The following is a 23,502-nucleotide window of genomic DNA, read 5'->3' as shown; positions in this document are numbered from 1 at the left end:
TGACCAGACACCAGGTAATTATCTCATACAGCAATGTATTTGTACACATCTCTTACTTACAGTGCAAGAGAAGGCATCTCTGTTGGGTTCCATAGAAGTCCTACTTGTGTCTGTATCATAATGTCATTGTGTACAAAGCATTTATATTTATTTATTGTTAGCAGTTTCTTATATAGCGCAGCATATTCCATTGCGCTTTACAATTAGAAAGCATAAAATGGTATCAGGCTTATTTAGTAGGATTACCATTTAGGTTTAGGGCAGTACGGATGGTGTAATGATTAGCATTACTGCCTCACAGCACTGAGGTCATGGGTTCAATTCCCACCATGGCCCTAACTGTGGAGTTTGTATATTCTCCCCGTACTTGCGTGGGTTTCCTCCGGGTACTCTGGTTTCCTCCCACAATCCAAAAATATACTGGTAGGTTAATTGGCTTCCAACAAAAAAGTAACTCTAGTGTGAATGTGTCTGTGTGTACATGTGATAGGGAATCTAGATTGTAAGCTCCACTGGGGCAGGAACTGATGTGAATGGCTAAATATTCTCTGTAAAGCGCTTCAGAATATGTGTGCGCTATATAAATAACTGTTAATAAATAAATAGGTTTAACAAGAAAAAGCAGGGTTGAATTTATCTGCTGGCTCTTGTAGTTCTGTTTCATAAGGAAATTCATGGCTGTTTTTTTGCAAGGATGGCAACACAAAGAGGAACCAATAGTGCAAGTACCAAATGCTGTAGAAAACCAAGGCAGCCTGCAGTATATCCTATTATGTGCTGCTCGTCTGTATGTTAAAGTGTCAGGAATGCCAGAGACGCTAAGGAGCCACGGGATGTTTTCTGTTCCTCTTGCTTCCCCAAACAAATAAACTGCACTCTAGTTATATGAGTATAGCACTGCATAAGTATTTTGAGCCTGATACTGCAATACATACTGATGAAAAGTAGTTAATACAGTCTCACAGGGGTAAGTTTCGCTGTTGGATGGATGCATGGGTGTCTTCCTATAGTCCAAAACATGCTGAGAGGTTACTTGACTTCTGACACCAGTGGACCCCAGTGTGTGTGTGTGTGTGTGTGTGTTAGTAATTGTAGACAATAAACTAGGGAAAGACTGGAATGCATGTTTTCCAAATCATCTAGCTGAAGCACAAGTGTGTTAGTTGGATAGCATAACAGATCTACTGTTGGTACTAATTTTCCTGAGGACACCTTGATAACATGCACTGTTAGGGTTCCACAAGAATACTTTAAGAAACACTGGCAAAGAACAAGAAATAAATCAGCGTGCCCAATATGACTGCAGTAGCATAAACTGCTTTGAGTCTTATTGGGAAAAACACGCTATATGAATAAACATATATTATGGATGTGGTGAAAAGGGAATGCCACCTATAAAAACAGTTCAGAATGTGCATGTTCTGTATTTTTAACATTTACCTAAGTCCATGACATCGGGCCTTGCTGTAGGAAAATGTTCCTTGAACTATTGTTTTACAACAGGCCTGAACAACCTATGGCTGCGTTGGATGTGTTATGAAACTGCAAGCCATAGCATGTTCTGTCAGCTCAAATTGGCAGGGTATAATGGGACTTGTATTATAATAGCACTAAGGTTGAATTCAATTGTGGGGTAAGGGTGCGAGTTGCTGTGGCATTTAAACAATGGCAACAGCACCCACTTGTGGCACTCATCTTGCACGCAGGCCCGGCGGAACCCGCTCAGCAAAGGGAAGCAGAGCAGGTTGGCGCTGGGCTGGAGAGGCGCTGTGTCTCTGCTCTGCATCCCTTTGCTGCCTGTTGGTGCTGCCGGCTGCCACTGCGCCTGTCACACTTTACAGGCAGTGTCTCCGGCAGCTGTGTGTGATATGTATTTATTTATTTATTTATTTTTAAACAAACCATGTACAGTGGTGCCCTCTCGAGTCCAGAGTGGTATAGTATTCAGCATATCCCACCCCACCAGGCCACCCAGTGCGATTGCAGCAAGCACCGTTCTCTCAAGCACCTTATATTGCTGCTGCAATCAGTCACGCTGTGCTCCTCCGCTGCCGCCATGAAGCTCACCCCCCCCCCCCGAGTCCTTACTGCTGCGGTGATCGGCGCACAAGGGAAAACGCGCTCGCCTGGCCACCAGTAAGTAGACCAGCATTGTGGTGGCCGCTGTGGGCAGAGAGAGACAGGAAGCGCTGAGGCAGATATCCCGAGTGGGTGACTCTGAGCGCCGCACAGCAGGTCAGGTCATTCGGCAGGGGGAGGGTACGGCCCGGGCTGCAAGCTCCTGGGGTAACATACCCACTGAGACTCCAGGATCTCGTGATATTACAGACACCCTGGTATCACGCTGTACACCCCCTTCTCTGTGTTCTGGCACTCTGTTTCCCCCCATGTTCTGTCACGCCCCCCCGTGTTATGTCACTGTGTCACGCCCCCCCTGTTGTTCTGTCACTGCGTCAACCCCCCGTGTTCTGTCACCCCCCACGTTATGTCACTGTGTCACCCCCTTCCGCCAGTTTGTGTTATGTCATTGTGTCACAATCCCCCTCTGTGTTCAGTCCCAGTCACTGTGTCACTCAGTTACTGTGCCGACCCCACCCCCATGTGTTCTCTCACAGCCACTGTGCTGCCCTCCCCTAGATACCCTGCACAGAGCCGTAACTAGCACTGTGCCAGTGGTGCCTGGCACAGTGCATATGCACTGTGGGCACAGAGCCGCTGGCAGCAGCCTCACGGCCCTGCCACCGCTGCATCATCAAGCACATGGGAGGGAGGGCGCAAATTAATAGTTTGCAGGGAGGCGCCGAACACCCTAGCACCGGCCCTGCTTGCACGCCTCGCCTGAGTAGCCGAATCCGTACGAAACTGCTTGCAAACCTTTGGGGATGCAAGTAGCTTTGTTGCAGATCAGGCTGCCGTAAAAGTGCAACTATTGCTGCGCTGATTCGGCCACACAAAGTCATCCATCCATAATTTAATTCCTCCTAAGAGAGCTACACACTGTCTATGTCTGCCCCGAACAATGATTCAATAAGTTTTAGTGCACACAGTAGGGCTATTTTACTAACATTGCATTTTCTGTAGATGCTTGATTTGCATGAAGCTATAGCAATTGCAATACAAACATAAATTATATTTGCAACCTAAATTTAATGTCAAAAAAGTACCCTTATTCATGCGGTGAATTGCTTGAATTCAAGCGTAAGATACAATTAAAAACTTTACAGATTATGAGCTATATTTTTTTTTTCTTTTCTTTTATTGTCATGAGAAAAAATAGGATTTTGATAACCTACCGGTAAATCCTTTTCTCCTAGTCCGTAGAGGATGCTGGGGACGACATCAAGACCATGGGGTATAGACGGGATCCGCAGGAGACATGGGCACTCCAAAGACTTTTCATTGGGTGTGAACTGGCTCCTCCCTCAATGCCCCTCCTCCAGACCTCAGTTGTAGGAACTGTGCCCAGGGAGACTGACATTTCGAGGAAAGGAATTACTTAAATAGTGGTGAGATATCTACCAACTCACACCCTCAACCATGCCGCACACATGGCATTCAACATAACACACGCCAACAGGCATGACCTAATTGCAGCAACATGCTGAAACCAAGATAACACAACTTGTGTAACTGTAATAACTAAACTGCAGGTAAAGTACGCACTGGGACGGGCGCCCAGCATCCTCTACGGACTAGGAGAAAAGGATTTACCGGTAGGTTATCAAAATCCTATTTTCTCATACGCCCTAGAGCAGGGCTGGCCAAACCAGTCCTCGAGATCAACCAACAGTTCACATTTTCCAGACCACCTAGCTAGTGCACAGTTGTAGTCATTACTAATTAAGATGTGCTGCATTCAATCCTAACTGACAATTCTACAGATCTTCAAGAGGCCTGGAAAACGTGAACTGTTGGTAGATCTCGAGGACCGGTTTGGCCAGCCCTGCCCTAGAGGATGCTGGGGACGACATCAAGACCATGGGGTCTATACCAAAGCTCCAGTACGGGCGGGAGAGTGCGGATGACCCTGCAGCACCGATTGACCAAACTTTAGGTCCTCAGCGGCCAAGATGTCAAACTTGTAGAACTTAGCAAATGTGTTTGACCCTGACCAAGAAGCTGCTGGGCAAAGTTGTAATGCCGAGACCCCCGGGCAGCCGTCCAGGATGAGCCCACCTTCCTAATGGAGTGGGCCTTTACCGACGTCGGTAACGGCAATCCAGCCGTAGTATGAGCTTGCTGAATCGTTTTTCTAATCCAACGTGCAATAGTCTGCTTGGAAGCAGGAAAGCCAATCTTGTTGTGATCATACAGGACAAACAGAGCCTCTGTTTTCCACGAGCTGTTCTAGCAACATAGATTTTTAAAGCTCTAACCACATCTAGAGAGTTTGAATCAGTGAATGTGTCAGTAACTACTGGCACCACAATAGGTTGGTTTATGTGAAATGAGAAACAGAAAAATTGGAAACCGCACTGGTGTAATTGATGTATATGTATAATGATGGTTATCTGTATAAACTGATAAATAAATTTAAGGTTCAAATCCTTATTTTAGGGAGCAGATACTTAAGGTAACACATTCCTTATTTTTATGTATCAAAAAAGCTACCCATCAGTGGTGCTCCCCCGAGTCAGTTATTCATAGTGAGAACATGAAAAAAAGAAGAAAGAAGACTCTTGTTGGGAAGCACTCAATATACAGATAACGTTGTACGACTAAATGTCACAAAAACTAACTAAAATACAATATTTTATTAATTCTCTTTAAAATTAATTATTGAGGAGTTCAATGGGTGCCGATGTTTATTAAATGGTGACATTGCGAAAATATAAAGAGAAATATATAAATTGTAAGGTACAAATACCTAATTCAGGCCGAAGTGGGTATGTCTATAGTGTTGTTAGTAATCACACTCCAACTGTAGGACAACCTGTGATAATAAATTGCTCACTTATTGAAAATATGACCATCATTTGTAAGCTGCTATATATCCCAAATGGGAATTTTAATCCTAGCAGATAGTTGAATCATAGGTCATAACCGAGGTGTAATACGATGCTCTGTATTGGTGACAGATGGGTGGCAAATATTTGCAGTACCAGGGTGTTCCTTGGTAGTCTCCTATCCAAGTACTTAACCCGGCCCTCCACTGCTTGGCTTCCAAGATCAGATGAGATTGGGCATCTCCAGCGGGGTATGACCGCAGACCTTATGCTCACCCTTGTCACACTGTGTCCACAATTGGGCACAGACAGGAGCCAATTTACGTTGTTATATGAGCCACAGGTATCGATACAGCTGATTTGATAAAGAAATCAAAATTTTTTATCATAAATGATAAGGTATAACAAAAGATTAAGTACCCATCTGGATTTTCACGGCTTAGTTAGTCGCAGTATCAGTAGGAATAAAACCTCTCAGCTGCACAGTTTATCATATATATGAAAATAAAACATTAGATCAAAATGATGGTATTTTTAACTGTGCAGGAAAGGGAAACCTCCAAATTTGGTCTCCAAAACAGTAATGAAAGTATGATATTACACTTTGAATTATCAAAGAAGCAGGGAAACACAAACAATGAAATCTTCAGCTCTCAGAAATTATTCTCAAGTAATAGAAAAATAATGATAAATTGACACAGAGTGTTTTCTATATGATATGTGTCTTCAGGAAATACTGGGATAATTATGGGTTTCTGCCATGTAAAAGAGAGAGAGAGAAGGCGTTTATGTGCTGGATAAGGTCAAAAAAATGGCAGACGTATCCACATCCGCTTTTTTGATAGAAATATAGACCTCAAAAGGGTTGCATTAATTCCCTTGCTGGCGATAACTGACTGTCAATAGTATAGTCTATGCACCATGTGGGTAAGGTATTTGTAAATACCGGTCCGTGCAATGACAATGCACTGGTGCACAGAGACACATGTATTGAAAATGCACTGGTGCACAGAGACACATGTATAAACCAAACCTGGTGTATGTTCATAAAGTTCTAGTCCTACTTGTATACTGGGGGAGATCCTGGTATGAGGAAGGTGCCGGCCGCGTCTGCCCGCGTCCTGTCTGCTGCCGAGCTCCGGCCGCACTGTACTTCCTGTTTGGCTGGTTCCCTTGGCGACGGACTTTGCCGAGAACGGCTCGTTGCGGTCACGCCCTGTGACCAAGCAAATTGCGAAACGTACGTCAGGAAGGAGACTGCATCCTCACGGTCACGTGGTGCGCACACGTGACCGCAACGAGCCGTTCTCGGCAAAGTCCGTCGCCAAGGGAACCAGCCAAACAGGAAGTACAGTGCGGCCGGAGCTCGGCAGCAGACAGGACGCGGGCAGACGCGGCCGGCACCTTCCTCATACCAGGATCTCCCCCAGTATACAAGTAGGACTAGAACTTTATGAACATACACCAGGTTTGGTTTATACATGTGTCTCTGTGCACCAGTGCATTTTCAATACATGTGTCTCTGTGCACCAGTGCATTGTCATTGCACGGACCGGTATTTACAAATACCTTACCCACATGGTGCATAGACTATACTATTGACAGTCAGTTATCGCCAGCAAGGGAATTAATGCAACCCTTTTGAGGTCTATATTTCTATCAAAAAAGCGGATGTGGATACGTCTGCCATTTTTTTGACCTTATCCAGCACATAAACGCCTTCTCTCTCTGGGCCAGATGTACTAAGCTTGAAAAGTGATAAATATCACTGTGATAAAGCACCAGCCAATCGGCTCCTAACTGTCATTTTTCAAACACAGCCTGTGACATGGCAGTTAGGAGCCGATTGGCTGGTGCTTTATCACAGTGATATTTATCACTTTTCAGGCTTAGTACATCTCCCCCTCTCTCTTTTACATGGCAGAAACCCATAATTATCCCAGTATTTCCTGAAGACACATATCATATAGAAAACACTCTGTGTCAATTTATCATTATTTTTCTATTACTTGAGAATAATTTCTGAGAGCTGAAGATTTCATTGTTTGTGTTTCCCTGCTTCTTTGATAATTCAAAGTGTAATATCATACTTTCATTACTGTTTTGGAGACCAAATTTGGAGGTTTCCCTTTCCTGCACAGTTAAAAATACCATCATTTTGATCTAATGTTTTATTTTCATATATATGATAAACTGTGCAGCTGAGAGGTTTTATTCCTACTGATACTGCGACTAACTAAGCCGTGAAAATCCAGATAGGTACTTAATCTTTTGTTATACCTTATCATTTATGATAAAAATTTTTGATTTCTTTATCAAATCAGCTGTATCGATACCTGTGGCTCATATAACAACGTAAATTGGCTCCTGTCTGTGCCCAATTGTGGACACAGTGTGACAAGGGTGAGCATAAGGTCTGCGGTTATACCCCGCTGGAGATGCCCAATCTCATCTGATCTTGGAAGCCAAGCAGTGGAGGGCCGGGTTAAGTACTTGGATAGGAGACTACCAAGGAACACCCTGGTATTGCAAATATTTGCCACCCATCTGTCACCAATACAGAGCATCGTATTACACCTCGGTTATGACCTATGATTCAACTATCTGCTAGGATTAAAATTCCCATTTGGGATATATAGCAGCTTACAAATGATGGTCATATTTTCAATAAGTGAGCAATTTATTATCACAGGTTGTCCTACAGTTGGAGTGTGATTACTAACAACACTATAGACATACCCACTTCGGCCTGAATTAGGTATTTGTACCTTACAATTTATATATTTCTCTTTATATTTTCGCAATGTCACCATTTAATAAACATCGGCACCCATTGAACTCCTCAATAATTAATTTTAAAGAGAATTAATAAAATATTGTATTTTAGTTAGTTTTTGTGACATTTAGTCGTACAACGTTATCTGTATATTGAGTGCTTCCCAACAAGAGTCTTCTTTCTTCTTTTTTTCATGTTCTCACTGGTTTATGTGAAAAGCAGAAACCACCTTTGGAAGAAAATGCTGGAGAGTTCGCAACTCTGCCCTATCTTCATGGAAAATCAGGTAAGGGCTCTTGTGAGACAAGTCCCCCAATTCCGACACCCGCCTTGCGGATGCCAATGCCAAAAGCATCACCACTTTCCAAGTGAGAAACTTAAACTCTATCTTTTGTAGAGGCTCAAACCAATCCGATTGAAGGAACTGCAATACCTTGTTAAAGGTCCCATGGTGCCACTGGAGGCACGAATGGAGGCTAGATGTGCAGAACCCCTTTCACGAAGGTTTGAACCTCTGGAAGAGAGGCCAATTGTTTTTTGAAAAACACTGACAAGGCCGAAATCTGGACCTTGATTAATCCCAATCGTAGGCCCGTCTCCACACCATCCTGCAAAAAATGGAGAAAACGTCCTAAGTGAAACTCTTCCGTAGGAGCTTTCTTGGATTCACACCAAGACACATATTTTCTCCAAATACGGTGGTAATGTTTTGACGTTACTCCCTTTCTGGCCTGAATAAGGGTGGGGATGACCTCCTTAGGAATACCCTTCCTGGCTAGGATACGGCGCTCAACAGCCATGCCGTCAAACGTAGCCGCGGTAAGTCTTGGTACACACACGGCCCCTGCTGCAGCAGGTCCTCCCGAGGAGGAAGAGGCCAGGGATCTCCTATGAGTAACTGCTGAAGATCTGGGTACCAAGCCCTTCTTGGCCAGTCTGGGGCAATGAAGATTGCTCGAACCCTTGTCTTTCATATGATTCCCTACCCCCGCTACCCCCCGCGCGCTGCACCCTGCAGTGCCTGTGTGTGTGAGCAGCAATGGCGCGCTGCGCTCCCGCCAGCCGCGCCGCACCTCAGCCGTCACTTACTTGATTGAAGATCATTCTTCTCATACTCACCTGTCTTCTGACTTCTGGCTCTGTGAGGGGGGTGACGGCGTGCTGTGGGAGTGAGCATCTAGACACGGCTAGCGTTCAGTTACCTTCAGGAGCTAATGGTGTCCTGTCAGCCAGAAACAGAGCCATGTAACTCTGAGGAAGCTGGTTATGCTTCTGCCCCCTCAGTCCCACAAAGCAGGGAGTCTGATGCCAGCAGATCTCCCTGAAAATAAAAAACCTAACATAAGTCTTTTCAGAGAAACTCAGTAGAGCTCCTCAGAGTGCATCCAGTCGACCTGGGCACATTTCTAAAACTGAGGTCTGGAGGAGGGGCATAGAGGGAGGAGCCAGTTCACACCCAATGAAAAGTTTTTGGAGTGCCCATGTCTCCTGCGGATCCCGTCTATACCCCATGGTCTTGATGTCGTCCCCAGCATCCAATAGGACGTATGAGGAAAAACAAAATACAAAGTACAAAAATAAGATTTTACTTACCGATAAATCTATTTCTCGTAGTCCGTAGTGGATGCTGGGACTCCGTCAGGACCATGGGGAATAGCGGCTCCGCAGGAGACGGCACAAAATTTAAAAGTTTGACCACTAGGTGGTGTGTACTGGCTCCTCCCCCTATGACCCTCCTCCAAGCCTCAGTTAGGATACTGTGCCCGGACGAGCGTACACAATAAGGAAGGATTTTGAATCCCGGGTAAGACTCAAACCAGCCACACCAATCACACCGTACAACTTGTGATCTGAACCCAGTTAACAGTATGATAACGTAGGAGCCTCTGAAAAGATGGCTCACAACAATAAACAACCCGATTTTTTTGTAACAATAACTATGTACAAGTATTGCAGACAATCCGCACTTGGGATGGGCGCCCAGCATCCACTACGGACTACGAGAAATAGATTTATCGGTAAGTAAAATCTTATTTTCTCTGACGTCCTAGTGGATGCTGGGACTCCGTCAGGACCATGGGGATTATACCAAAGCTCCCAAACGGGCGGGAGAGTGCGGATGACTCTGCAGCACCGAATGAGAGAACTCCAGGTCCTCCTTAGCCAGGGTATCAAATTTGTAGAATTTTACAAACGTGTTCTCCCCTGACCACGTAGCTGCTCGGCAGAGTTGTAATGCCGAGACCCCTCGGGCAGCCGCCCAAGATGAGCCCACCTTCCTTGTGGAGTGGGCCTTGACAGATTTTCAATGCTCTGACAACGTCCAGCAACTTGCAATCCTCCAAATCGCTAGTAGCCGCAGGCACCACAATAGGCTGGTTCAGGTGAAACGCTGATACCACCTTAGGCAGAAAATGAGGACGCGTCCTCAATTCTGCCCTGTCCGAATGGAAAATCAGATATGGGCTTTTATATGATAAAGCTGCCAATTCTGACACTCTCCTGGCTGAAGCCAGAGCCAGTAGCATGGTTACTTTCCATGTAAGATATTTCAAATCTACCGATTTGAGTGGCTCAAACCAATGGGATTTGAGAAAATCCAAAACTACATTGAGATCCCACGGTGCCACTGGGGGCACTACCGGGGGCTGTATATGTAGTACTCCTTTTACAAAAGTCTGAACTTCAGGAACTGAAGCCAATTCTTTCTGGAAGAATATCGAGAGGGCCGAAATTTGAACCTTAATGGACCCTAATTTGAGGCCCATAGATAATCCTGTTTGCAGGAAATGTAGGAATCGACCCAGTTGAAATTCCTCTGTCGGGGCCTTCCTGGCCTCACACCATGCAACATATTTTCTCCAAATGCGGTGATAATGTTGTGCAGTCACCTCCTTCCTGGCTTTGACCAGGGTAGGGATGACCTCTTCCGGAATGCCTTTTTCCCTTAGGATCCGGCGTTCAACCGCCATGCCGTCAAACGCAGCCGCGGTAAGTCTTGGAATAGACACGGTCCCTGCTGAAGCAGGTCCCTTCTTAGAGGTAGAGGCCACGGATCTTCCGTGAGCATCTCCTGAAGTTCCGGGTACCAAGTCCTTCTTGGCCAGTCCGGAGCCACGAGTATCGTTCTTACTCCCCTTTGCCGTATAATTCTCAGTACCTTGGGTATGAGAGGCAGAGGAGGGAACACATACACTGACTGGTACACCCATGGTGTTACCAGAGCGTCCACAGTTATTGCCTGAGGGTCTCTTGACCTGGCGCAATACCTGTCCAGTTTTTTGTTGAGGTGGGACGCCATCATGTCCACCATTGGTCTTTCCCAATGGACCACAATCATGTGGAAGACTTCTGGATGAAGTCCCCACTCTCCCGGGTGAAGATCGTGTCTGCTGAGGAAGTCTGCTTCCCAGTTGTCCACTCCCGGAATGAACACTGCTGACAGTGCTATCACATGATTTTCCGCCCAGCGAAGAATCCTTGCAGCTTCTGCCATTGCCCTCCTGCTTCTTGTGCCGCCCTGTCTGTTTACGTGGGCGACTGCCGTGATGTTGTCCGACTGGATCAACACCGGCTGACCCTGAAGCAGAGGTTTTGCCAGGCTTAGAGCATTGTAGATTGCTCTTAGCTCCAGTATATTTATGTGAAGAGACGTTTCCAGGCTTGACCACACGCCCTGGAAGTTTCTTCCTCGTGTGACCGCTCCCCAGCCTCTCAGGCTGGCATCCGTGGTCACTAGGACCCAGTTCTGTATGCCGAATCTGCGGCCCTCTAACAGATGAGTACTCTGCAACCACCATAGCAGAGAGACCCTTGTCCTTGTCGACAATTTTATCCGCTGATGCTTCTGCAGATGCGATCCGGACCATTTGTCTAGCAGATCCCACTGAAAAATTCGTGCATGGAATCTGCCGAATGGAATCGCTTCGTAAGAAGCCACCATTTTTCCCAGGACTCTTGTGCATTGATGCACAGACACTGTCCCTGGTTTTAGGAGGTTCCTGACTAGTTCGGATAACTCCCTGGCTTTCTCCTCCGGAAGAAATACCTTTTTCTGAACAGTGTCCAGAATCATCCCTAGGAACAGCAGACGTGTCGTCGGGATCAGTTGGGATTTTGGAAAATTCAGAATCCACCCGTGCTGTTGGAGCACTACTTGAGTTAGTGCTACTCCGACCTCCAGCTGTTCTCTGGATCTTGCCCTTATCAGGAGATCGTCCAAGTAAGGGATAATTAATACGCCTTCTCATCGAAGAAGAATCATCATTTCGGCCATTACCTTGGTAAAGACCCTGGGTGCCGTGGACAATCCAAACGGCAGCGTCTGAAACTGATAATGACAGTTTTGTACCACGAACCTGAGGTACCCTTGGTGTGAAGGGCAAATTGGGACATGAAGGTAAGCATCCTTGATGTCCAAGGACACCATAAAATCCCCCTCTTCCAGATTCGCTATCACTGCTCTGAGTGACTCCATCTTGAACTTGAAATTTTGTATGTACAGGTTCAGAGATTTCAGATTTAGAATAGGTCTTACCGAGCCGTCCGGCTTCGGTACCACAAATAGCGTGGAGTAATACCCCTTTCCCTGTTGTAGAAGGGGTACCTTGACTATCACCTGCTGAGAATACAGCTTGTGAATGGCTTCCAATACCGTCGCCCTGTCGGAGGGAGACGTTGGCAAAGCAGACTTTAGGAACCGGCGAGGGGGAGACTTCTCGAATTCCAACCTGTAACCCTGAGATACTACCTGCAGGATCCAGGGGTCCACCTGCGAGTGAGCCCACTGTGCGCTGAAATTCTTGAGGCGACCCCCCACCGCCCCTGAGTCCGCTTGTAAGGTCCCAGCGTCATGCTGAGGCCTTTGCAGAAGCCGGGGAGGACTTCTGCTCCTGGGAAGGGGCTGCTTGGTGCAGTCTCTTACCCTTTCCTTTGCCTCGGGGCAAATATAAATGTCCTTTTGCTCGCTTGTTCTTATAGGAACGAAAGGACTGCGGCTGAAAAGACTGCGGCTTTTTCTGTAGGGAGGGGACTTGAGGTAAAAAGGTGGACTTCCCGGCTGTTGCCGTGGCTACCAAATCCGATAGACCGACCCCAAATAATTCCTCTCCTTTATACGGCAATACTTCCATATGCCGTTTGGAATCCGCATCGCCTGACCACTGTCGTGTCCATAGACTTCTTCAGGGAATCCGACCAAGCCACCCCAGCACTGCACATCCAGGCTGAGGCGATTGCTGGTCGCAGTATAACACCAGTATGTGTGTATATACTTTTTAGAGTATTTTCCAGCCTCCTATCAGCTGGATCCTAGAGGGCGGCCGTATCAGGAGACGGTAACGCCACTTGTTTGGATAAACGTGTGAGCGCCTTGTCCACCCTAGGGGGTGTTTCCCAGCGCGCCCTAACCTCTGGCGGGAAAGGGTATAATGCCAATAACTTCTTTGAAATTAGCAGTTTTTTATCAGGGGTAACCCACGCTTCATCACACACGTCATTCAATTCCTCTGATTCAGGAAAAACTACAGGTAGTTTTTTCAGACCCCACATAATACCCCTTTTTGTGGTACTTGCAGTATCAGAGATATGCAAAGCCTCCTTCATTGCCGTGATCATATAACGTGTGGCCCTACTGGAAAATACGTTTGTGTCTTCACCGTCGACACTGGATTCAGTGTCAGTGTCTGTGTCGACCGACTGAGGTAAAGGGCGTTTTACAGCCCCTGACGGTGTCTGAGACGCCTGGACAGGTACTAACTGGTTTGCCGGCTGTCTCATGTCGTCAACCGACTTTTGTAGCGTGCTGACACTATCCCGTAATTCCATAAACAAAGCCATCCATTCTGGTGTCGACTCCCTAGGGGGTGACATCACCATTACAGGCAATTGCTCCGCCTCCACGCCAACATCGTCCTCATACATGTCGACACACACGTACCGACACACAGCAGACACACAGGGAATGCTCTGATAGAAGACAGGACCCCACTAGCCCTTTGGGGAGACAGAGGGAGAGTTTGCCAGCACACACCCAAGCGCTATAAATATATATAGGGACAACCTTAATAAGTGTGTTCCCTTTATAGCAGCTCAAATATTATAAATATCGCCAATAAGTGCCCCCCCTCTCTGTTTTTACCCTGTTTCTGTAGTGCAGTGCAGGGGAGAGTCCTGGGAGCCTTCCTCGCAGCGGAGCTGGGCAGGAAAATGGCGCTGTGTGCTGAGGAGAATAGGCCCCGCCCCCTTTTCGGCGGGCTTCTTCTCCCGTTTTTTTGGGAACCTGGCAGGGGTTAAATACATCCATATAGCCCCAGGGGCTATATGTGATATATTTTAGCCAGAATAGGTATATTACATTGCTGCCCAGGGCGCCCCCCCCAGCGCCCTGCACCCTCAGTGACCGCTGGTGTGAAGTGTGCGGAGAGCAATGGCGCACAGCTGCAGTGCTGTGCGCTACCTCATGAAGACTGAGACGTCTTCTGCCGCCGGTTTCTGGACCTCTTCTCTATTCGGCATCTGCAAGGGGGTCGGCGGCGCGGCTCCGGTGACCCATCCAGGCTGTACCTGTGATCGTCCCTCTGGAGCTAGTGTCCAGTAGCCTAAGAAGCAAATCCATCCTGCACGCAGGTGAGTTCACTTCTTCTCCCCTAAGTCCCTCGTTGCAGTGAGCCTGTTGCCAGCAGGACTCACTGAAAATAAAAAACCTAACAAACTTTTTCTAAGCAGCTCTTTAGGAGAGCCACCTAGATTGCACCCTGCTCGGACGGGCACAAAAACCTAACTGAGGCTTGGAGGAGGGTCATAGGGGGAGGAGCCAGTACACACCACCTAGTGGTCAAACTTTTAAATTTTGTGCCCTGTCTCCTGCGGAGCCGCTATTCCCCATGGTCCTGACGGAGTCCCAGCATCCACTAGGACGTCAGAGAAATGTAATTGAGCATCAACACAATTAAGACATCATAGATCATGAAGCAACACAGGAATTACTGTAATGTAAAATGTCACTGCTACAAAAGAGCAGTCAACTATCCATTAAGAAAGATAATGTAATAGCTCAGCAAATCAAGGGGGTAATTCAGACCTGATCGTAGCTGGGCATTTTCGCAGTGTGTGATCAGGTCTGAAGTGCGTATGCGTATGCACTGCAATGCGCCGGCGCATCGGACGACTGCACCGAGCATTAGTGCATAGTGACAGTATGGTGCGGAAAAAAACGATTGCACGGGTGATCGCAAAGTGACTAACAGGAAGAGGCCATTTGTGGGTTGGCAACTGACCGTTGTAAAGGCGTGTCCGGGAAAACGCAGGCGGACTCAGGCGTTGGCAAGGAGGGTGTCTGACATCAGCTCCGGCCCCGTTCACCAGCAATCCATCGCAGCGGCAGAGTACTGTAAGTCCTGGGCTGAGCAGAGACTGCACAAACTGATGTTTGTGGTGGGGATAAGATTTAAAAGATTTATGTAGCAAAAAGATAGATCTTTCTTTGACTTATATAAGGTCATGTGTGCTAATATGAGGATAAACTTTTATACCAACGCTATACCAAATGGAAAGGTTATAACAAGACTGAAGTAAGGAGAATGGGAGCATAACATTACTATCTAAAAGACTGCCTAATCTACTCAGACTGCAAGCATACCAAACTGAAAGGTTGAGGTTAGGGATTAATTGTGCTATGGCTCACAATGATATATTAGAATAGGGAAATAGATAACCAGGTAAACGGCTTACAAATTAGTCCCAAACCTGTAGAGTAATTTTCGCAGATGGGAGAAGGGCCAGCGGCGAAGGTCTTAAGCTCGGTGGCATTCTAAGGAGGTATTTCAATGGAAAATCGGAAATCACTGCTCTTTCAATAGATACCCAATTAGAGTCAAAGGACCTGCCCAACCAATACTTAAGCTGGACTAACTCACAAGCCTCCTGGTATAAAACAAGGTCAGGCATAGCCAACCCTCCATGCCTTCGAAGCAAAATTAGTCTCGTCCAAGCTAACCTGGGAGGATGAGACTTCTACAAATATCGTAATAATATAGTGTGACACTTATCTACATATTTTTTAGGGAATAAAAAGGGTATCGTGTGATATAGATACATAAGTTTGGGTAGTAGGATCATTTTGAAAGCTGCTAAGCGGCCTAACAACAAAATGTCATGATATCCCATGAAATAAAACCAGTAGCAAACTGTCAAGTGTGGGGAGGGGGGTCAATTAACTTAAAATACAGAAAGGGTAGAGGATGGGATATGGATACCTAAACACTGAAGTGAAGATGAACGCCAATTGTATGGCTATTGTGATTGAAGTGTGGATACAATCAGAGACGGAATATTAACTGGGAGAGCATCTGTTTTTGTTGTATTCATCTTATAGTAGGAAGCATCACTGTATCTTTGCAATATATCATGTAAACAAGGGATAGAGGATATCGGATTTGTGACAAATAACAGGACATCATCCGCAAACAACTTACGCGTGCTATTGCCAACCATTATCCCTGGGAAGTCCCCAGCCATCTGAATTTTTGCGGCAAGAGGATCTATGCCCAAGGTAAATATCAAGGGTGATAAGAGGGCAGCCCTGTCGCGTACCATTCGTAATAAGAAAAGCATCCGACAGAAAGCCATTGCTAAATACTTTATAAAGCCATTACTGAAGATAGAATTGGACCACTAAATGCAAATTTTTCCAAAACTGACCACAACCAATTTAGTCTATCAAATGCCTTTTCTGTGAGAATTTAAGGCTTTACTCTTTAAACAGGCCTCCATATCTCCTGGTACAATATGTCTCCTTTGAGCCTTGGAGAGGTAAGCATGGTGCAATGTTTTCAGGTGAACTTCCTGCAACATAGCAGAATGTAAAATCTTCATACTTTTCTCCATAAGTTTAAGCAAAACACCAGCAGAGTTAACCTGTAGAATATCAATCTCCCATTTCCTAGCAATCTCCATCCACACCACGCTCGATTGTACTGGTAGCAAATCAGGATACAAATACCTGGTTTTGTAAGAAGTGAAAGCATAATGCAAACAGAGATTGCAGGATATCAGGTACTGCAGGGTGTAGCGTGGGTGACAAAAGAGACTGAGCACAGTGTCGTGTTTGGAGATACATGTAAAGATCACTATGAGGCAGGGAGAATTTAGCACGTAAATCATGGAACAAGATTAGTAAACCCCCCACCCCCCACCCAAAGATGTCTTTGATGGCTGCAATTCCTTTATGCTTCCATCTAAAAAATAAAAAAACAACTATTGTCTAAGCCTGGCTGTAAGTTTGGATTGCCCCAAAATGTAGAGTATTTTGAAACCATATACCTGCGACCCAATGACCGATTAATAAAGAGCCACGTTGCATAAACAGCAGTAAATAGAACTGAAATGATGGGGCAAAGAAGCACAAGAAACATGTAGAAGGGATAGAACAGAGCGTTCTTCAAGAGCGTTCTGGGTGTAATGTTCACTACCCTGACACCAATCCAATATATAGCGAAAGTTAGAGAAGGCAGAGAGGTTAGGCACTCCCAGACCACCCTCCACTTTACGTAAATATAATTTGTATTTAGCGATGCAGAATTTTTTTTTCCTGAAGAGAAATTTTTAAAAAATCCAGAGATACCTCAGGTTTGGACATAGCAATGGGCAGCATCTGAATGCAGTACGAAATCTTGGGAAAAATAATTGATTTCAATATGGCAGCCTGCCCAGCAGAGATACAGGCAAGGAGCACCAGGTATCCAGCAGATCAAGTGTCTTTCTAATAATGGGAGTAAAATTAGCGGTATACAGTCGAACGATACACCCAAGAATCATAATACCTAGATATTTAGGGGCAGATTTATTAAGCCTGGTGAAGTGATAAATTGCACGGTGATGAAGTACCAGCCAATCAGCTCTTGACTTCCATGTTACAGGCTGGGTTTGAAAAATGACAGGAGCTGACTGGCTAGTGCTTTATCACCTTACACTTTATCACTTCACCTGGCTTAATAAATCTGCCCCTGTATCGCCTGTGACGTCCATCCCTCAGTCAATTTAAAGTGACAAGAAAGGGACGAGGAATGAGGAACTGTGATATGCAATACTTCAGACCCACAGAAACTGAGCATACATTTTGTACTGATATCTCTCTATCGCTGCAATCCTCAGTTCATTATCTTTATTTGTACCACTTGCCTGACTTTAGACACCTGGTCCAGGATACCAACTTTGGACTCCAGGCCCAAGTCACTGTATAGAAGTTTTTCTGCTAAGATATGAACGTGTACCATGACAGTCAGCTATACAGAAGCCAATGTTTTTTTTTCCAAAGCACAATGAAACAATAATTTGAATACATATTGCTGCAGTAAACACAATTGGCAATTGTTTAGTAGTATTAATCCAGGTCTCACAGAATCACAGGTGAAATTGGCTCCACCGGTGGGTCTTTTAAACTGTGCCAGTGAGTAATGGATACACCTGTGCGCCTGCGAGATGACCTGGAAAACGTGAGCTGATTGGCATCCTAAGGACTGAGTATCTCATACATTTAGCTACATACAGGTGGCAAGTTTTCCATTTTCTAAGGTTCTGCGGCTTACAAAATCACCGGCATCATTGCTTGTAGGACGAAGCGCCGGGGACAGTCAGAAAGTGAGCATACGTTTTGTACTGGTATATCTGATACGTTAAGCTACATACAGGTGACACGTTTTCCATTTTCTCAGGTCCTGCAGCATATAAAATAACACTGGCCCAGAAAGGACGGTCAGCACTGCTTGGAGCACATAGCAACTGCACCGGGGACCGACAGAAAGTGAGCATACGTTTTGTACTGGTATATCTCATACGTTTAGCTGTTAGGGTCTCCTGCCCTGTGCTGCCACGTCGTCATGGCAACCGGGAGACAAGTGCTAGCGGAGTAACCTGAGCGCAGCTGATACTCCGGTTCGGGTCTTTTGCTGTGCAGTGGTTACAGGCTCTGTGCACGGCAGGGGATCCGGTGCTGGTTTTTGTGCTCACAGTCTGTGAGGTCTGAGTGGGGCGTGGACAGCACCTGCTTTATAAGGCCTCTTCTCAGGTTAAGCAGATGCTGCTGAATCTTTGTTGGTTAGTCAGTTCCTGAAAGTTAGCCAGTACTGTGTAGCTTTGTATTTGTTGTTGCTTACTGCAAATAGGCCTGGGGATTTGGTAATACACTCTGCCAATCCAGACCTAGCAGTAAGACTGGAGTCAGTCGTTTAACTTGCTGGGGTTCTTTTACTACTCTGTGAACTTAGCAAGTTTGCGGCTGTTCTCTAAGACTTGCCTGCCTAAATCCTGTCTCACTGTGCAAGGTGTCAGGTGTCAGTTTAGTGGCAGTAAGCTGAACCTGTGCACTGCAAGTGAGAATTAGGATTGTGGAGACTCTCCTTGTGTCTATCATTCCATCTCTGACCAAGGAGTTTACTGCCACACCCGTTGGTAACCCTTTAGGGTTTTGCTGTTGCCCTTAGCAACAGCATTTCGGGTTCTCTACGTATTAAAACACAACATCTTGCTTTTCCCATCTGAGCATTACTAATACTAGGGAGACACCCAGTTCCTTAGCCTCTGGGCTTCTCTGTTCACTTTGTGTGTATTTTGTTACCCTATCACCTTCTGTGTACGTAATGTCATATTCCCCAGTCTGTCTGTGAGTTCATTTGTTTTGCATACCTATCCGTTCAGACACCAGTACATTCCTGCAGGCACTGGTGTGCATAACAGTTCAAACACCAGTACATTCCTGCAGGCACTGGAGTGCATAACAGTTCTGACACCAGTACATTCCTGCAGGCACTGGTGTGCATAACATTAGCTACATACAGGTGACACGTTTTCCATTTTCTCAGGTCCTGAGGCATATAAAATCACTTCAGCACTGGCCCAAAAATCACCGGTAGCATTACTTGTAGCAACGATACTGGGGACCAACAAAAAGTGAGCATACGTTTTGTACTAGTATATCTCTGTCACTGCAATCTTTAGTTTAACTGACCTTCATTATCTTTATTTGTACCACTTGCCCGACTTTAGACACCTGGACCCGGAAACCAGCTACACACTCCAGGCCCAGGAGAGTACAGACCCGAAAAGGTAAATTCTTGCTCATATTCAGTTGACCACAGTAGAATTAATATTTCAAATCCTTCAAGTCACTGCACAAAAGCTTTGCTGCTAAGAAGTGAATGTGCACCATGACAGCTATACAGAAGACAATGGGTTTTTTCATAACACAATGTAACAATAACTTAACACATATTGCTGCAGTAAAGACAATGGGCAATTGTTTAGTAGTATTAATCTTCTGGGCCTGCTCTTCTATGGCAGAAGATACTTATTTTCACAGTGTATTTATTAGTACATTTGTCCTTACCCTCTAGGTGGTAATGGTCCGGCCTCATGCACCCAACTTTTCTTTTAGAATCCGGCACTCAGATTATGTTGCACCATTGATTGTGGATGTAGAAGATTAACCAGTGGATAAAAAGCACAATATGTCATCTTTTTCTGGTAACCATCAAATATACTACAAATAAATATCAATCTGACAGCAACAAGTTTTGTGGTCTTTTCTAATGTAATTGGTTAAACAAAAAAAATGTACTATTTTATTTTACTGGAAGACCTCTCAGTCACTACACATAAGATTGTAATATGCCATACAGCCCCTCTATTAGTAGATTTCCATTCTCTATCAAACTCTTCACCAGTCACCTTACATGCTTCCCTACATAGTCCATGTACATGATTACAGGGGGTATTTATCAAAGCATGGAGAGAGATAAAATGTAGAGATATAAAGCCCTAACCAATCCACCTCTAACTCTCATTTTGCAGGCTGTGGTTGAAAAATGTAAACAAATGGACTTTATCAAGTACATTTTGGAGCACAATTATTTGTTTGATCACTGTTACTTTTTACAGGTTGTCAGCATCACAATGGGGGCCAGATTCGCACCGAGCTTTGCAATCATATATATGGGTCATATTGACCACCTCATCTGGAATGGGAGGTTCCCTGCAAATCTAGTCCTCTATTGTCGCTACATCGACAACCTGTTCCTTATTTGGAAAGGGGACCCCACTTCTATCACTGATTTTGTTCATTATATTAATAACACTTATGGTTTATCCTTCACGCATACTCACAGTCCCATACTTATTCATTTTTTGGATGTCACGGTGGAGGTGATAGAGTCAACACAATTTCAGCATATAAAAAAAACTAGTAGATGCTTTCAACTTTATTCCCTTTAACAGTAATTATAATAAAAAGTGGCTGGAAAATGTACCTTAACCACTTGCCTGGCATGGTCGCATCAGATGCGACCACAACAGTTTGAGCTTTCCCTGACATGGTCGCATCTGATGCGACCAGTCAGAAAGCTCACTGCAAACACTAGCAGCTGCTGGAGAAATGTAAAAAAAAAAACAGCCCCTCACCTTACAGAGGGGCTCTTGGGTAAGCTAAGGACATGCTGTCTAAATACGGAAGTCGCGATAGTCCGTTAATTGATGGTCGCAATGTTTTGACCATCAATGTTGGCACCAATGTTCATGAAAAATATATTTTTTAAAATTTTTATTTTTTTATTTTTTTTAAAGAAAATAGTTTTGGACAATGTATACTTAAATATATAATTAACCTAATTCGATTATAAAAAACCCGTCAATTTCTGAACAGTTTTTGGAAAAAAATATTCGTCAGTTAAGTAGTTAAAGCCAGCTACAGTACATTGTATTAGAAGACACTGTACTTCTTTGAGCACATTCAAGTCACATGCAGAAACTATGGTAGATTCTTTTAGGGAATGCAATTTCCTGTGAACCAATAAAAGATCAGATGCTAAAATATTCTGCTTCCCTTTATTGATCGGAGATTTTTGGTGCAAAAAGAAAAAACTGTAGGGCTGCAGCCAATAATCTAAATAATAGTACGAAAAAGAATACTGGTTTGTCATTTGCGTCAAGATATAATATAGCTAACAAAAAAATTACTAACATCATAAATCAGAACTATAGATCCGCTTTTAAAAAATAATTTGGAATCAAAACCTAAAGTGGAATTCAAGTGAGCTAAAAACTAGGGCAATTTTCTTTCCCCAAGCTTTTTCAAGCAAAAAAGAATGAATACTGTAAAAGCACAAATAAAAAGATGGTTAGTAGGACTGCCTGTAGTTGGGTTTTACAGCTGTAATCACAATAAGTGCACGGGTTGATATGTTCAAAATAATACTAAGAAAGTATATGCTATGAAGTCCAATAAAGATTTCTCTATCACTAGTTTTATTTATTGTACACACAGTAGTTGTTTACCTGCTGATTTGTCCATGTAAATTGTACTATATAGGAAGCATGAAATGGCCTTTGAAACAATAGTTTTTGGAGCACAAGAAAATAGGATTTTAATTACCTACTGGTAAATCCTTTTCTCGTATTCCGTAGAGGATGCTGGGGTCCATTTTAGTACCATGGGGTATAGACGGGTCCCTTGGAAGGCAGGGGCACTTTAAGAGTTTAATAGTGTGGGCTGGCTCCTCCCTCTATGCCCCTCCTACCAGATTCAGTCTAGAAACTGTGCCCGAGGAGACGGACATACTTCGAGAGAAGGAAATACACAGACAGTGGTGAGATTCACAGCAGCTCACACATAACAAAAGGAAAGCCAACTTGAAACGATTCAGCAACGACTGAACCAACAATAATTAACAAAGTAACAAACCAGGAAAACAAAGCACTAGAGGATACTGGGGTCCATTTTAGTACCATGGGGATGTACCAAAGCTCCCAATACGGGAGGAAGAGTGCAGAGGTTCCTGCAGAACAGATAGACCAAACTTTAGGTCCTCAGAGGCCAAAGTATCGAACTTGTAGAACTTAGCAAACGTGTTCGAACCTGACCAAGTAGCTGCTCGGCAAAGCTGCAAAGCCGAGACACCCCGGGCAGCCGCCCAGGAAGAACCCACTTTACGGGCAGAGTGGGCCTTAACAGATTTCGGACACAGCAAGCCTGCCGTAGAATAAGCATGCTGGATTGCAAACCTGTTTCAGCGAGAAATCGTCTGCTTAGAAGCAGGACACCCAACCTTGTTGGGATCATAAAGGACAAACAGAGCGTCTGATTTCTGTGACGAGAAGTTCTCTTCACATAAATCTTCAAAGCCCTCACAACATCCAAGGACTTTGAGGTAATTGAGGAATCAGTAGCCACTGGCACCACACTAGGTGGGTTGATATGAAAAGCTGACACAACCTTTGGAAGAAATTGCGGACATGTTCTGAGCTCAGCCCTATCTTCATGGAAAATCAAGTAGGGGCTCTTGCAGGCCAATGCCCCCAATTCTGACACAAGCCTAGCAGATGCCAATGCCAACAGTGTGACCGCCTTCCAAGTAAGAAACTTTACATCAACTTCCTGTAAAGACTCGAACCAATCCGATTACAAGAACTGCAGCACCACATTAAGATCCCAAGGTGCCGTAGGAGGCACAAAGGGCAGTTGGATGTACAGAACCCCTTTCAAGAAAGTATGAACCTCAGAGAAAGCAGCCAATTGTTTCTGGAAGAAAATGGACAAGGCCGAAATCTTGACTTTTATGGAGCCCAAGCGTAGGCTCACATCCACACCTGCTTGCAGAAAGAGGAGAAACTGTCCTAGTTGAAACTCCACCGTAGGAAAAATCTTGGATTCACACAAAGACACATACAAATCCGATGATAATGTTTAGACGTTACTCCCTTCATGGCCTGTATCAAGGTAGGAATGTCCCT

The 23,502-nt window shown here is 44.9% G+C and overlaps 1 long non-coding RNA gene and 2 pseudogenes across 1 annotated transcript in view; 2 read left to right on the top strand and 1 right to left on the bottom strand.

Moving 5' to 3' along the window:
• LOC134935280 (uncharacterized) overlaps positions 1-20,361 on the top strand; it is a 38,744-nt gene extending 18,383 nt beyond the window's left edge. The window contains exons 3-6 of the long non-coding RNA XR_010180030.1: positions 18,435-18,523; positions 19,581-19,668; positions 19,765-19,824; positions 20,112-20,361. This is a non-coding gene — a long non-coding RNA (uncharacterized LOC134935280). The remainder of the gene's footprint in view (positions 1-18,434; positions 18,524-19,580; positions 19,669-19,764; positions 19,825-20,111) is intronic.
• Positions 5,091-5,211, bottom strand: LOC134936969 (5S ribosomal RNA; annotated as a pseudogene).
• On the top strand, positions 7,361-7,481 carry LOC134937377 (5S ribosomal RNA; annotated as a pseudogene).
• Positions 20,362-23,502: the final 3,141 nt, after the last annotated feature.

This window comes from Pseudophryne corroboree, chromosome 6 (genome assembly GCF_028390025.1).
Source record: "Pseudophryne corroboree isolate aPseCor3 chromosome 6, aPseCor3.hap2, whole genome shotgun sequence".
In the NCBI taxonomy this organism is placed as follows: domain Eukaryota; kingdom Metazoa; phylum Chordata; class Amphibia; order Anura; family Myobatrachidae; genus Pseudophryne; species Pseudophryne corroboree.
Note: the sequence above shows the minus strand (reverse complement) of the source record. Positions and strands in the feature narration are given on the sequence as shown.